This window comes from Ornithorhynchus anatinus, chromosome 4, assembly GCF_004115215.2.
Source record: "Ornithorhynchus anatinus isolate Pmale09 chromosome 4, mOrnAna1.pri.v4, whole genome shotgun sequence".
NCBI classification, from domain to species: Eukaryota; Metazoa; Chordata; class Mammalia; order Monotremata; family Ornithorhynchidae; genus Ornithorhynchus; species Ornithorhynchus anatinus.
In genome coordinates this window covers 9,475,245-9,485,063 of record NC_041731.1, presented here as the reverse complement: position 1 = coordinate 9,485,063, position 9,819 = coordinate 9,475,245, and the positions used below count along the sequence as shown (strand labels likewise).

The window sequence follows — 9,819 nt, the reverse complement described above, 5'->3', positions numbered from 1 at the left end:
TTTTTTGTTCAAAAAACTGGTAAGTGTAGTTACAGTTTCAGGTTTATAAGCCATTTGGTGCAAAGATTCTTTATCCTGTAGAATTGTTCTACCAACTCTCCCTCCATAGTCTACCTTGAGGTTCAGAACCTACCTCTCTTGCTGGCAGTCTCAGTTGGAAGGTCAATAGCCTGAGCTTCCTTTGGCTAATCACCCCGTCCATTAGGCATTCATGTCCCGCTTCTCAGGGCTTGACTGAAGTCACAGATAATCATCCGAGTAACGATCTTAACTGCGGTATTATGTGTCAAGCACTGTGCTTGAGGTAGAGACAAGAAAATCACTTGAAGTCACCGGAGTTTTGAATCTGCAGAATCCCTTTCATCCTTAGACAACTATTACCACATCTCCATTTTCTCCTACTGTGTACCTTTCTCATCCTCACGTAAGTGAGTTTCACTCCGACTCCTCTGGGCCCATCCCCAGGATAGTGTGGCACAGAAGTAGTGTTGCAGATTGGACAGATCACGGGCTTGGGAGTCTGAGGGTCAGGGGTTCTAATCCGACTCCACAGCGTGTCTGTTGGGTGACTTTGGGCAAGTCACTTAACTTCTCCGGGCCTCAGTTCCCTCATCTTTAAAAATGGGATTAAGAGTGTGAGTGTGCTCAACCTGATTAACTTGACTCTAAACCAGCGCTCAGAACAGTTCTTGGAACATAGTAAGTCCTTAAGAAGCTCCATAATTATTTTATTTATTTACAAGGAGGAACGAGCCAAGACGTATGTAAAATTGCCTCAACACCAAAGTTCACCCCGCAGGCATATGTTTATGGGATATAAGTAGAGCTAGACCTGTTGTAAAATGAGCTGGCTGAAGTCTCCCACAATTGCGGTGACATCCTGGAGTCGGAGTCATCCTAGAGATGCCCGGTGAAACCCAGACGTAATGTTGATGGACGCGAAGCTGTGGGGAGCGGGACACGCACGGCACGCAAAGAGGACGCCAAGGTTGGCCAAGAGCTTCGTCTCCCCACCTGTGGCCGTCGGAAGATTTTCATGTAGACGCCAAGACACGGATGTGCAGCGACGGATAAAGAGAGAGACAGCGAGAGGCACTGGAGAAGATGGATAGAAATGGGAAGATAATGACAGACTACAGGAGACAGAGAGTTACTCTCTTTTCAACCACACCCGCGTGCGTAAATAGAATACCACCGGTAGCGTCATGGTGGAAAATGAAGGGCAGTTATATATAAGTATTAAACTACTATGAAAGTTTTATAGGTACTGTGAGTTTTTAATTGTTAGCTAAATTTTATCAAGGTGCAGACACCAGATTAGTGCCACAGCAAAATTTTCCTGGGGATCTACTAAGCGAATCTATCATTTTATTCATTCAGTAGTTTTTACTGAGTGCTTTCTGAATACCGAGCACTGTACCAGAGCACTAGGAAATCGCAAGAATGATAGGTTGATGGGTTCCTGGTCCCTGGAGCATGAGAGTGTAAGATTTCAGAAGAGGGACTTATCCCCAGACTCACAAGGAATTATTGAAGTGATAAAAATAATAATAATTGGGTATTTGTTAAGTCCTTACTTTGTGTCAAGGACTGTACTAAGCACTGGGGTGGATACAAGATAATCAGGTGTCATCTGAGGCTCAAAGTCTAAGAAGGAAGGAGACAGGCATTGAATCTCCATTTTGTGGACGAGGGAACCGAAGCACAGAGAAGTTAAGTGATTTGCCCAAGGCCACCCAGCAGGCAGGAGTTGGAGCTGGGATAGGAACTCGGGTCTTCTGACTCTCATGCCCATGATCTTTCCACTAGGCACATTGCTTCCCAAACAAATGAGGAAAACAAATTAAGAAAGCAAGGCAACAATAAGACCCAGAAGGGATTCAAAACATTACAGCTAAAGAAGCCTCCTTGTGCTCAAGGATCAAGTCTACTAACTCTTCTCTGCTCTAGTAGAATCCACTAGTCAACATCCTTCTCAACATTGAAAAATTTGGAAGGCAATCTGCTGTTTTTGCTTCTATCTGGACCGTTCCAGTGGGACAAGATTGAACTTTCCTAGGATGAGCGGGGAGGAGGGGAAGGTAGGAAGGGTCTCCCTCTCCCACAAGTTCCTGGCTGCTCAGATGGAGGAGTTGCTGTGGAGGTTGCATGGCTACCACCTCAGCTCCTGTTTTCATCCCTGAAAACCTATAACACAGTATGTTTGTGTGTTGCCATCCAGATCATCAGGGAACTAAATAGGACATCATTGAATGAAGCGGAATGCTGTCTGTTTGAAATGTGAGCTCAGGAAAGAGCCATGAAGAAGTGAGTTGCATTTCTACAGTAGCATTCATCAAGAAATTAGTTTTGCTTTGTGACCTTGGGGAAGTGACTTCCTCATGTGTAAAATGAGGGTAAAATACCCCTTCTCCCTCCTACTTAGGCCATGAGCCCAATGAGAGACAAGATTGTGTCCAACCTGATTATCTTTTATCTACCCCCGTGCTTTGGTACTGCTGTGTGACCTTGGACAGATTATTTACCTTCTCTGACCCTCAGTCAGCTCCTCTCCAAAACAGGAATAAAATACCTATTTTCCATTCCTTTTAGAGAGTGAGCCTCGTGTGTCAGATACTGTGTATGGCTTGATTACATTGTAGCCCAGGGCTCAATACAGTGCTTAGCACGTAGTAAGTGCTTAACCAATACTACTGTTGTTATTACTATTACTGGGAATTGAGTAACTTCATACTTTGTGCTCAGTGGAACGTAGTCTTGGGGAAGTGAAGTAGAAGGACAATTCTGACTTGTTCGTGAACAACGAGAAGTTGAGGGTGGGGACACTCGTTGGAAAGATCTATCTTAATCAAGAAATCTCCCCATCTATTCTTTGCTCCCGAAGGCCCACTTGGTGATAAGATTAGCTCTTCAACAGAAGTTCAGACCAGGGTGTTAGAAACGATCAGTAGGACATGGAAAGTGCAAAGTGGTAATCATTTTCATATGACACTTGAGAAATGTTAAAGCTGAGTAAAACAGCATGAGTTAGCCAATCGTCTCTACTGATGATGTCACCCACTTTCTGCTTCCTCCAGCCCTATGATTAATAAAGGGGGATTATTACAGTAACCAACTCTTGTGGGCAACAGTGACATCAGCAGCAGCTGAGCAAACTGACTGAGTTGACTTGTGTCTGTGTCTGTGTGTGTTTGTGTTGGGTTTATTTTGTGTGTGTGTGTGTGTAGGAGCATGCGCTCATGTAGCTTTTACTATGACTAACAAGTAGCTAATACCATTTGATGGAACAAAAACTTCTTGAGACTGACAGAACACTTTGGGTGGAACCTTTGAATAGCGGCCACCATTTTAATTCTTCTAATTTCATGGTCAAATGATGTTTAAGTTGGCTCAAAATGTACTATCGGTCTCCCCCGACTCTCCCCGCCCCTGTTCATTAAGAGGTCAAGAGCAACTCTGGTCTTTTGCTACAAGTTTCCTTTCCCACCGAGGAGTAACGTGATGGCTTTTCCTTCATTAGTCACTTTATCCTGCCTTTTGGGGCAACTCAATGTGTCTATGGAGGATGGATTAAAACAATTTTAAAAAGTTAAACACTGCGAGTAGAATGCATAGACTCCAGCTAATCTCTGGAAGAATGTTGTGTTTAATTACATTTTCTTTTCTGAACTGATACAGACTTATAGAAATCCTGCCTGCTATTTAACCTTTGCAAACATGACCTTCCTAAAATTAGAGCAGGGCACCTGGAAATATTTATGGACTGAACCGAATGCTTACCCTGGCAAGTAACAGCATGGGCTTTGTGCACACTGGATGTGATTCTGACAGCAGGTCAGGGACTTTGGACCCTTCCTATCAGGCTAACTCTTGCACATGAGGCAGGGGAGCACTTGAACTGATAAAAAAAAAAAGTGTGTCCCAAACTCTCTCCAAACCCTGTTTGGGCTTTGTTCTCCTCAGAAGTTCCGAATCGAGACAGGTGTTGAAGGGCTCCCATTGGCGGGGATAACCACTTTTATCATGTAAAATATACCAAGAAATTGCTTGTCTGATTTGTCATTTTTCTCACTTGATTAGGCAGTAGCGTCCCCCGTGTAAAAGTGACTTCCGTACCCTGATCGATGACATAGACAAGCCTTAACCGGGCCTCCAGGGAAGTTCTCCCTCTTAAGCACTTTTAATTTTCTACAGGCTTCCTGAGATGAGACTCCTGTTTCCTGAATGAACCAGTGCTGTGTAGTTATGAATGACTTAGCAGAATACTACCTGAAGGCAGCATGGCGTAGTGGATAGAGCCTGGGTTTGAAAATCAGAAAGTCAAGGGTTCTAATCCCAGCTCTGCCATGTGTCTGCTGTGTGACCTTGGACCAGTCACTTCACTTCCTCTGTGCCTCTGTTATCTCATCTGTAAAATGGGGATCAAGATTGTAAGCCCAAAGTGGAACAGGGACTGTGTCCACCCCGATTTGCTTGTGTTAGTTCCATCGTATTGAGCGCTTACTGTGTGCAGAGCAGTCCACCCCAACCATTAGAACAGTGCCTGACGCATAGAAAGCCCTTGATAAATACCATTACTTTTATTAATATTACTATTATTACCTTCAAGAGCCCTGGGGTTATGCACTCACTGAGTTTGGGCCCACTCTTGGATCGTGCTTCTTATTTGACCATGTAGTTTCCTTAAGCTCTTCTCTCCTCCCCATATTTCAACTTTTTCTCATGCTCTGAATGTTACTTCCCCCTGGAGAAAAAATCTGAACTATCCAGAAATATTTAGGAATAAATTAGAACAGACCTACCTGAGGCATTGTGGTGACTACATTCTTGGAGGAAATGAGAATGTAGTCTGATGGCACAGACTCATGTTTTCTTGGCTTTTCTTCTTAAACCACCTTTTGGACATGGTTTTTGAAGGACTTAAGTCATCAAACTGACTCAGGGGATAAGCCTGGGAGTTGGGGCACAGTTGTCTGCTGCGACATCCATTCCAATTCAGCATAGCCTAATGGAAAGAGCACGGATTTAGGAGTCAGAGAGCCTGGGTTCTAATCCTGGTTCTGTCCCTTGTCTGCTGTGTGATCTTGGAAAGTCACTTCACCTCTCTGTGCCTCAGTTACCTCATCTGTAAAATGGGGATTAAGACCGTGAGCCCCACGAGGGACTTGGACTGAGTCCAATCTGATTATCTTGTATCTACCCCTGTGTTTAGTACAGTGCCTGGCACATAGTAATCGCTTAACAGATACCTTGAAAAAAAATTTCAAGTTTCTTGATCTTGGCCTCCTGTTTCCTGTGTGGTGCCTACACAAACAGTAAGTGCCCTCTCAGATGGGGTGATGTCTACTTCAGGAAGCTGCCATCATCACGGGCGTCTTCCCACTCCTTCCCCTTCATCTCTACTTGCCTCCTTTTGAGAATTTGACTCCAGGGGATAATGAATTCCTCAAGACTTTAGTGCACTATATATGGACACATTCACATGCCCATCCACTTCCACAGATGAGTCAGCTTGATCTTGTGCTAAGTTTTATCATCTGCTTCAGTAGACCACCTAGTCTCTGGACATTCCCAACACAACAGTGTCTTGTCTCGTCTCACGCTGTCGAGTCGTCTCCCACCCAGAGCGGCGCCAGGGACACAACTCTCCCAGAACACCCCACCTTCATCTGCAATCGTTCTGGTAGTGGATCCACAGAGTTTCCTCAGTAAAAACACAGAAGTGGTTTACCACTGTCTCCTTCAGCAAAGTGAACTCGAGTCCCCACCCTCAACTCTCTACCATGCCGCTGCTGCTCAGCACAGGTGAGTTTGTAGCGGATTACCTTCCACTCTCTAGTCATCGCCCAGGCTGGGAACAGAATATACCTCTGCTTGACTCTCCCTCCCGTAGTCGAGACTGATAGAGTCCTGGAAACTCTCTAGAGGCGACCCTGGGATGGGACACAACGGTGAGTATGGAATTAATGCAGAAATTAACCCCATGTAAATTCACAGTGAGAACTCAAATGTCATCAAGAGGAGATGCTGTTGTAATCAATAGGCAGAGAAGACTCCATTCAGTTAAGATGTCCTCAAAGCAAACATGATGGGAGCCAATCAATCAGTGGTATTTCGTAATAATGTTGGTATTTGTTAAGCGCTTACTATGTGCCGAGCACTGTTCTAAGCACTGGGGTAGATACAAGGTAATCAGGTTGCCCCACGTGAGGCTCAGAGTTAATCCCCATTTTACAGATGAGGTAACTGAGGCACAGAGAAGTTAAGTGACTTGCCCACAGTCACAGCTGACAAGTGGGAGAGCCGGGATTTGAACTCATGACCTCTGACTCCCAAGCCCGTGCTCTTTCCACTGAGCCACGCTGGCTTACTATTTGCAGAGCACTGTACTAAGCACGTGGGAGAGTTCTTACAATAATGTTAGGGTTTTCTTTTAAATGAGGGCTCGAAAATAGGGATAGATGTCCTAAATTAGAGATGGACAGTACACTGAATGGGAACTGAGACCCATCGATTAATCAGCAGTATTTGTTGAGCACCTCCTGTTTATAGAACATTTTACTAACTCCTTGGGAGAGTGTGATATCGTAGACATCCCTTGTTAGTGTGGAAGCTCTTTGTGGGCAGAGAACTTGCCACTTCTTTATTCGGTATTTTCCAAGAACCTGGCAAAGTGCAGTATACCAAGTAGGAATTCAGTAAATATTAATAATTACGGCATTTGCTAAGGGCTTATTATGTGCCAGGCACTCTACTAAGCACTGGGGTAGACACACGCAAATTGGGTTGGACACTGATCCTGTCCCACGTTGGGGTCATAAACTCAATCCTCATTTTACAGATGAGGTAACTGGGACACAGAGAAGTGAAGAGACTTGCCCAAGGTCACAGAACAGAGAAGTGGCAGAACTAGAACCCATGACCTTCTGACTCTCAGGTCCATGCTCTATCCACTAGGCCATGCTGCTTCTAAATGCTACTATTACCACTACTTACAGTAATAATTTATAGATAGGAGGCAGAAGGAAAGTGGAGATCTTTTGTAATCGCTCAAGGAATAGGTTCTAGATTCGTCTGGCCTCAGACTATGGTATCTCCAACCCCCACAACAGAAAGAATCTGCACTGCTGAATTGTTCTGATGTGAAGCCATCAATAGGGTAAGGAGCAGTCAATCAGTCATCGGTGTTTACGGAGCATTTACTGTGTACAGAGCACACTACTATGTGCTTGGGAGAAGCAATGTGGCCTAATGGATAGAGCACAGGCCTGAGGGTCAGAAGGAACTGAGTTTTAGTCCCGGATCCATCACTTGTCTTCTGTGTGACCTTGGGCAAATCATTTCACTTCTCTGTGCCTCAGTTACCTCATCTGTAAAATGGGATTAAGACTGGGAGCTCCACGTGGGACAGGGACTATGTCCAACCCGATTACTCTGTATCTACCCCAGAGTTTAGAACTGTGCCTGGCACATAGTAAGCACTTAAGAAATACCATAAGAAGGCACTATATAACAGAGTTGGTAGACACCATCCCTGCCCACTAGGAGCTTACAGTCTACAGGGACACCAACAAAGGGATAAGGAATAGTATTCTTGGAAGAGCCAGTTTCAGCCATGGAATTTTCAAAAGAATTTTGAATTAATCTTAAATGTTGACCTCTACCTCTACCCGATGTCCTGCTACTTTTTGAAAAAGTCACGAAGTGATTTAAGCTAAAATTGGGAAAACCAGCTTTGGCCTTGTACTGGGGGTCCGTGTTCAGCCCTGAGCTTTCCATCTTACTTGCAGCTAGAGACATTGGTGAGCTGGAGCTCTCCAGGAACCTGGCAGAGTTTGCCAATTGCATGTTTAATTTAAACTGTTTGATGAGTCCCTTAATCATGGACTCTTGAAATATCTCTGCAGCAAAATATCACCCTGGGTGTTCTCCGTATTTTCACGTTTCAGACCTCATTCTCTGAAGAGTCACCAGCCCAGCCCGGACTGGAGGTTTTCCTGCTATGAGCCTAGAATAACCCATCAGATGCTGGGGACACCTTGTGGCCTTTGATTTCTCTCCACAGTCACGTTTTGGGTTCGGTCTCCCAGGCGGGTTGAACCAGAAACGTTTCTTTTCTGGAAACAGATTTTTTCTTTAGGAAGGAACTAAAACACATTGACTAGTCAGCACTCCTCTCCCTCGTGTGATTTTGGCTGAGGCAAATGGATATCTTCCCATGTCACCTGATTTTATTTTTGAATGAAAAAGAGCAAATCAACTGTTCATGGCAAAGGCAATCATGGCATACAGTTCCCCTTTGAAGGCCCTGTCTGTTGTTTCCTGATGATGAGGAGAGCCACTAGGTCATAGGCATGAGGGGAAGATTTAGGACATCCGGTTAATCTGAGAGGGAAACGGAATGTTATTCCTTACTTTCTGCTGATTCTGGTCAAGGATGGATACTGCTGAACCCTAGGATGCGTGCCAATAATTGTCACAGAATAATAATAATAATAATGGTACTTTAGTGTTCAGAATGTGCACTGTTCTAAATGCTGGGGTAGATGCAAGTTAATGAGGTTGGACACTGTTCCTGTCCCACGTCGGGTTTACAGTCCTAATCCCCATTTTACAGATGAGGTCACTGAGACACAGAGAAATTAAGCGACTTGCCCAGGGTCACACAGCGGACAAGGGGAGGGATTAGAACCTAAGTCCTTCTGATTTCCAGGCCCATCTCTAGCCACTAGGCCATGCTGCTTCCCCTGTCACAGGACACATGCAAGCTGGTCGTTAACCCCTCCTCAGGATGGAACTCGAGTTGATTTACCTTCTGGATTGCTCACTAAGTGTGATGGAAGGCCCTGTCTCAAAAGCTATGCATAAGAATGAGCAGATCAGCAGCAGCAGCAAGGCCGATCCTTACTGTTCAATTTGCATAAATGCAAAAAGTCGTATTTCTAACTGGGGCACATCTTGCAGGAGAGTGAAACGACGTTGAGTTTCTTTTCTAGCCCATCCTGGCAGCAAAATGTCTAGGAGCAGGCCCTGGAAAACCCAACGCGGCCAGACATTCCGGTGGGCTTTCCGTGGCTTGGTCTTAGGCGCGCGAACATTCAAGGGTGGATGTCGGGGGTTAAACCACCGGTGAATCAAACAGCCTCCACTAGGTGGATAGGAAAGAGTGGTGGATTCCGCCAGTGACCGGTTGCATTAGATTCTACAATTAGGAAAGAGAGACAAGACGGGTCGCGACTACGCGAACACGCCTCCTTATGGACCCAGTGTGGGGAAACAGAGCGGGCCAGCCAGCCTTCTGAGAGAGCAAGCTTCAATGACATTTGCTATGTTTCAGTTCCTGGCATGGAGCTTTATAAAGCTGAGAGATCTCCACTTTCCTAACAGAACTGGGTTTGTTTCTGGAGTCTCTTGAGGCAATAGATAGCTCGCTAAATAGCCAAGAAAACAAATAGAGAAATAAATAAAGCTGCTCCCAGGAGCCGTTGGCCTGCCCGGTACAAAGGGGTAAAAAGCAGAGGCTGCTCATTAGAATGGCTGGCTCCTTAGCCAGGAGCCCAGAGTAAATGGCTGTGGGATGGGCTGCCCCCGTGGAGAGAGTGCTCCTGCCAAAAGCCAGCAGGTGTTGCTCTAGGTACAGGAGCAGGACAGAGTCAGAGAGATGAATAGGCCCGGAGAGTGGGGGCAGAAGGTGGAGCGGGTGGGGCAAGGGAAGAAAAACAGAAACCAGACAGAGCTTGGAAAAGCCCCTTCGTAAGAGGAAGGAGGCCAAAATGACCTTCCAGCACCCTGAACCCTTTGGGAAGGGAGGAAGAGAGG

The 9,819-nt window shown here is 45.4% G+C and overlaps 1 long non-coding RNA gene across 1 annotated transcript; it reads right to left on the bottom strand.

The window, feature by feature from the left end:
* Positions 1 to 718: 718 nt before the first annotated feature.
* LOC114811054 lies at positions 719 to 4,970 on the bottom strand. The gene is made up of 2 exons (XR_003758737.2): positions 4,803 to 4,970; positions 719 to 1,095 (listed from the first exon to the last, which is right to left on the bottom strand). It is a non-coding gene; the product is annotated as an uncharacterized LOC114811054 (long non-coding RNA).
* Between the last annotated feature and the right edge of the window lie 4,849 nt (positions 4,971 to 9,819).